Consider the following 6,748-nt stretch of genomic DNA (forward strand, 5'->3'; position numbering starts at 1 on the left):
GTATACTTTCATGCTAATTCAATGCCTTAGGTGATATTGTTTTATGTAAAAGTTTTCATTTTTGTAGATTCAAAAGTTGAGTGGAAGCGACACAACACATTTGGTAGTGATGAGATTGGCCGTACCATGATGCATTATGAGGCTGCGATACAAATAAATAAATGCTTTATAATGTGGCCCACCTGATTGGCCCAAGCAACGGATTGTGCGATAAAGCGCCAAACGGGTCCACATCTCAATTGGTTTAATAGTGATGAGTAGTTTAATGAAAAAAATGCTTCCGCATACTACTCACACATTGAATATATTGTTCAATGTATTCCATATACTGCAGGCGTGATGTTTATACTGAAGTCCATGAATACATGACCCTACTTTGTAAATAATGATGTAAACTTAGAAGTAATATCACAGTCTTTAAGCATGTGATCAATACTATCTATTTGAAGGATAGTCAAGATGGAAATTAAAGTACTAAGAAACAATAACTTATATAGGCTTACCCACGTGATGAATATGTCTAGTTCCATAGACATGGTTGTTGAAACGCTAAAGATAGGTGGTGTGCGCTCAGTACTGTAAGAAGTTCACCAAATTGATTTGCATGAATTATAGAATTATATAATAGCAGACAGACAATCAGCTTGATTAACTTCGTAGTTCTGCAAGTAGTCCTGATATTCAAAGACACTAATGATATATTGTCTATAGATGGTTATAGATTGAGTATAATCTATGAGTTCTTAATCATAGAATTAGAAACAATATTAATTCAAGTGCATCAAGATGTTCACAAAGATAAATAAGAGATCAAGGAGGAATTATTCATGCTGAATAAAAAAAGAAACAGCTCATAAAAGATGATGCAATGAATTCCTTGGCCAAGGCACTATCATAAAATCTGAGAAGTTTTTCGAAATTGCCTGAAAATGTATCACTACTTACTGAGCTAGGGGGTTGGATATTGGACCATGCATAGGTTATCAGAAATTTAATTGTAGCATGCGCTATACATACATACATACCAACAAGTGGTTCAATTTAATATTTTGTATCTTCTAAAGTATAAGGTGCAACTTCACAAACCAGGAGCTGGAGGGCTAACCAATCAATTGACATCAATTATTCGATCAATAATAATTTATATTTTTATATATAATTATTTTGGAAGTAGAATAATTCATCATTGTTGGGGGTTACACATAAATCATCTTTTTAACATTACACTATATGTTAAATGTTGAGAGTTTTCATGAAAAATCCCCACTTAATGTAAATATGGGAACGTATTACACCAAATGCATCGTGGCCAAAAATTAAGTTGGCCCCTAAGTCTCCACTCCCTTTCCCATTTTGCTTCTTTCCATTCCCATTTTACTTGAGGTGGTGTAAGATGATGGTGGAGCAATAACATGGCTTGTAGAGATGGCGTCGACTCAATGTCCCAAGCATCGTTTGGGTATTTGTAAAGGCTGCTGACTTGAGGAGTTCAACAGGTCTGATCCGAGGGACAAAGATCTCTAGTCGACTGCCATCAAAATATATTCATGTCCATGGGAGTTAGGAAAAGGACCCATAAAATCAATTCCCCATAGATCAAAGATCTCTACTTCTAGGATGGGCTGTAAAGGCATTCGATCCTTCTTATTCATGTTAATGGAGGCTTGACAAGCTAATCAGTTATTATAAAATTTCTGGGCATCTTGAAATAGAGTCGGCCAAAAGAAACTAGATTCAACAATTTTATGTGCTGTTACCTTACATGAGTAGTGTCCCCCTCCTGGTTTTGCATGGCAGAATTCTAAGACGCTTCGTTGCTCGCTTTCGGAAACGCACCGACGCAAAATTTGATCTTGCCCTTGGTGAAACAGCTCCGGGTCTTCCCAGAAATAAAATCTTGCATCCTTCAGTAGCTTCTTCCTCTCGTGGGATGTCCAACCTGTAGGGATTTTTCCTGAAACAAGGAAGTTGGCAATGTGTGCATACCAAGGAACCGATGTTCCTTGTGCGGTTAGAACATGCTCGTCAAGAAATGCATCATTTATTAATTCAGGTTGGGCGCCTACTATTCGGGAGAGGTGATCTGCCACTACATTCTCACACCCTCTCTTATCCTTAATCTCTAAATCAAACTCTTGTAGCAAGAGCACCAATCTAATGAGTCTAGGTTAAGCCTCCTTCTTTGCTAACAAATATCTAATAGCTGCATGATATGAAAAAACAGTAATTTTGCTACCTAACAAGTAAGACATAAACTTTTCTAATGCAAAGATAATAGCCAGCAGTTCCTTTTCAGTGGTAGTGTAATTCAATTGCGCATCAACCAAGGTCCTGCTGGCGTAGTAGATGACCACAGGTTTCTTGTCGATTCTTTGACCTAACACTGCCCCTACAGCAAAATCAAAAGCATCGCACATTAGTTCAAAAGGAAGGGTCCAATCGGGCCCTTGCAAAATAGGCGCATTCACCAAAGCTTCTTTCAACATATAAAATACATTTTTAGCTTCTAGTGTTAGTTCAAAATCATTATTCTTAGACGATAAAAGATTCGTGAGAGGTTTAGAAATTTTAGCAAAGTCTAAAATAAAGCGTCTATAGAAACCCGCATGGCTGAGGAAACCCCTAAGGGTTTTTAGGTTGGTTGGAGGTGGAAGGTCCTAGATGATTTCGATCTTGGCCTTGTCCACTTCCAATCCACGGCTGCTTACCATGTGGCCCAGCACCACTCCCTCCTGCACCATGAAATGAGATTTTTCCCAACTTAGTACGAGGTTGGACTCAATGCACCTCTTTAATACTTTGGTGAGGCTTAGAAGGCAGTTTTCAAAGGTAGATCCAAATACAGAAAAATTGTCCATAAAGATTTCTAAACACTCTCCCACTAAATCGGACAAGAGTGCATTCATGCATCGTTGGAATGTGGCGGGTGCATTACATAGCCCGAAGGGCATACGCCTAAAGGCATATGTCCCTACCAGACTCGTGAAGGTCGTTTTCTCTTGATCTTTAGGATGAATATTCACTTGGTTGTATCCTGAATAACCATCAAGAAAACAGAAGTATTGCTGCCCCGATAGTTTTTCTAGTATTTGATCCATGAAGGGTAGTGGATAGTGATCTTTCTTGGTCGCCTTGTTTAATTTTCTATAATCAATACACACCCTCCATCCTGTGGTTAACCTCTTCTGCCCCTCTTCTCCTTTCTCATTAATCTCTACAGTCACTCCTGACTTCTTAGGAACCATGTGCACTGGGCTCACCCATCTACTATCGGAAATCGCGTATATGACACCGGCATTTAACCACTTTAGGATTTCCTTCTCAAGGACTTTTCTCATATGAGGATTAAGCCTTCTTTGATGCTCTCTACAAGGCTTAGCTTCTTCTTCCAAGAAGATCCTATGCTCACAAATTGAGGATGGGATCCCCTTGATATCATCAAAAGTCCAACCTATGGCTTCTTTGTGCTCTCTAAGTACCTTGAGCAAGTCTTCTTCTTGTTCTAGAGTGAGTGATGAGGATATGATCACAGGTAAATTCTTATTGACATCCAAATATGCATATTTGAGGGATGAGGGGAGTGGTTTAAGTTCTGGGCTTACTTCAACTACAGGGGAATCTATGAGCCTATCATCGAACTCTCTGCTTTCTATATGAGATAAATACTCTTTCACTACTTCTTCCTCGCCCTCTTCTTCTGCACATAAGTTGAGTTCTTCATTGCTCCCTAAGGGGCACTTCATCATCTTCAAAATATCAATTTTCACTCTCTCTTTTCCTATCTTAAACTCTACAGTCCCTTTCTCCCAATCCATGATTGTCCTCGCCGTTACTAAAAACGGTCTTCCTAGAATAATAGGAGTTAAATTAATGCTTCCTGAAATTTTTACGTCAGTGACTATAAAATCTACAGGAATTTCACAATTTTCTACAGTAATCATGACGTTCGTCTGTCTTCCTTCAGGTTGCCTAACAGTTCCGTCGGCTAGGAGTAGGTCCATATGGATTTCTTCAAGCTCCCCAAAGCCATATTCCTCGTATAAGGCCGTAGGAATGATGCTAATGCTCGCTCCATATCTAATAAAACTTTTGAAAAGTTTTTCCTCCTATTTCAGATGTGATGAAAGGGGCACCTGGATCCCTCATTTTGATAGGGATGTCGTTCAAAATACTAGAAGCATTTTCTGAAAGTTTTACTACCTCCCTAGTTTTTCTAGTAGTGCAAGAATCCTTAAGATATTTCTTAAGAGAGGGTGCACACCTAAGCATGTCTTCCACTGTGACAGTCATGGTGGCCTTTTTAAAGTTTTCTAATAACCTGTTCTCATAATCATGTACAGGTTTTTTTCTATTCAGAGCAGATGGGTAAGGTACATTTTGCCCACTCGTAGAAGGTAGAGGTTCCTCCGCGTAGGGAAGATCCTCCCCTTCTTCCTCCCTTGGCTCATTTCTCTTTCTAGGATTCTCTACAGAATTCTGATAAGGATCCTGAAGTTCTTTTCCATTTCTCAATTTTGAGATTGCTAGAACTTCAGGATCTTCCTCCTTCATTTCATCATGAGTTGCATGTTGTACATGGTGTAAGTTGCATGGGTTTATCATGGGCTTAGTGGGAAATCTATGAGATGTGCAAGGAGGTTTTGTAGGTATACCTTGATGTTCAGAAGGTCCAGGCCTGAAGCTCTCTAGCAGCTTCCTCATTTGCTCCTGTGATTCCAGCATTTGCTTTGTCTGGAATTCCATCATCACTTGCATCCGCATCTCCATCTCCGCCCGCAACTTTTGATTTTGCTTCTCAATCATGTCTGAAATGACAGGGGTTAGCGTAGAAAAATCAGGTTGGGTCTAAGATGGGACCTGATACTGCTGCTGAGGCCTAGACTGGAACTTCTGCCTTTGCTGAAATTGAGGTTGAACTGCAGGCTTGTTCCCTTGGTGGAAGCTCTCTCCACCTTGGAATCCAACTCTCTTTTGGCCAGCCCATGGTTGTTGTTGGTTGAATGGTTTCACCTCTTCTTCCATGGCTTGGCAAGCTCCATCTTCTGTTCTCTGCTAAAATAGAGAGAGCAAATTTTAGCTTTAACGATGGGAGAGTTACCTAGAAAGACATTCTTCAAGGTGGAGGTGAGCTCCTCCAACTTCTGGTTGGTCTCCCTTAAGCCTGCTTGCAGCTCCCCCTCCTTGGCATTTGCTTGCAGCTCCCCCTCCTTGGCATTTGCTTGCAGCACTCCTGCCCTCTTGGGCTGCAGATTTCTTCCATTTTCATGTGCTCCAATTTCCTGCAAATCAGTTTCTGCACCTCTCTCTAAAATGTCAAAACTTCATCCTCATATGCCGTATAAAATGTTCCACCGGTGGCTAGATTCACCTTGTTCTTCATGAAATCCGAGAGAGATTCATAAAAAATTTGGGCTAATTGGCATTGTTCAATTCCATGATGAGGGCATTTCCTCAGCAGGTCATTGAACCTCTCCCATGATTCACTAAAAGCCTCTCCTTCATGGGGGTGGAAATTATGGATTTCTCTTCTATAAAAATTAGTTTTGGAGAGAGGGTAAAATTTCTGCAGAAATTTTCCCTACATCTCATCCCAAGTACTAAAAGTAATTCCTAAATTACGATACCAGGAAAATGCTTTATCTTTTAATGTCAATGGAAAATATTTCATTTTAAGCATTTATGTAGATAATCCTGGAACGTTTTGGGAGGAACATCTAATATGAAAGTCATCTAGGAATTCTAGAAGGTTTTGTGCAGGTAATCTGTTAAATTCAGGTAAAGAATGTATCAAAGCATTATCATACCTGAATAAGATACCCTCACCTATGTTCAGATTTACATCCGTTTGTCGCAGGCTTCCGGAGGGTGTCGACCTGTCCAGCATGGTTCTCCTCCTCTCCTGCTGATGGTGTCTTTCTTCTGCCATAGTTTCCTGCTGAATTTCTGGTTCTGTGACTGTAGATTCTGAAGTTGCGTCGCGTGCAACGTTCTCTATAGACTTTTCACCAGCCCTTGAACGTGTCACTACCATAGAACTTCAGCAGAGAATTAGAAAGACAATAAGCTGAGGATTTCAAGTCCTGCAGCTTTAGGAGAATGAGTAAAGAATAACTGAAAAGACAGAAAAGAATCTACGACTGTAATACCGTGCTCCCGGGCAACGGCGCCAGTTGATAAGCTCAAATGTTAGGTGTTTTTACTGGTTATTTATCAGTTAGATGTGTGAGGAATGAGCTTATGCAACACAATTTATAACCTCACAGCCTAAGGGCAAGTAAGGGTCGATCCACAGGGAGCAATGAAACCGATAGTAAGTTTCTTTTCAATTCAATTCAATTGGCAGATTTGTATGTCAATCTTGGAAGTTAGAGGAGTTAACTTCAAGAATACTCAATAAATTTCCTCAGAGAAGAAGTCTGAAGGCTCTCTACAGAAATCAGGTATCTCCTCCTTGCAACTAAAGACCAGAAACCTGTAGACAGGGGGTATTTCTTTGTCTACAGGTGCACACCTGTGGGTTTGGCAATTCACCAAACACTTGGTGTGCGCCCATGTAGGCTGGCCTGCACGCTGCCTTAGCTGCATGCAGAGAAGCCTGCACGCTGTTGGGGCCTGCACAGCTCAGCTGCGTGCAGTCTAGCCGCGCGTAGCTACTGCTGCACACGGCTAGGCTGCACGCGACGGTTGCTGCTGGCGGCCTAGCTACGCCTCGCAGTTGTGCGCGGTAGCAGCTGCGCCTCGCAGCTGC

General features: G+C 40.9%; 1 non-coding gene across 1 annotated transcript; it reads left to right on the plus strand.

Moving 5' to 3' along the window:
* The first annotated feature begins 5,429 nt into the window (after positions 1-5,429).
* Positions 5,430-5,538, plus strand: LOC144704040 (small nucleolar RNA R71). Its single transcript, XR_013581727.1, has one exon. It is a non-coding gene; the product is annotated as a small nucleolar RNA R71 (small nucleolar RNA).
* The last annotated feature ends 1,210 nt before the right edge of the window (positions 5,539-6,748 follow it).

Source organism: Wolffia australiana, chromosome 5 (genome assembly GCF_029677425.1).
Source record: "Wolffia australiana isolate 7733 chromosome 5, ASM2967742v1".
In the NCBI taxonomy this organism is placed as follows: domain Eukaryota; kingdom Viridiplantae; phylum Streptophyta; class Magnoliopsida; order Alismatales; family Araceae; genus Wolffia; species Wolffia australiana.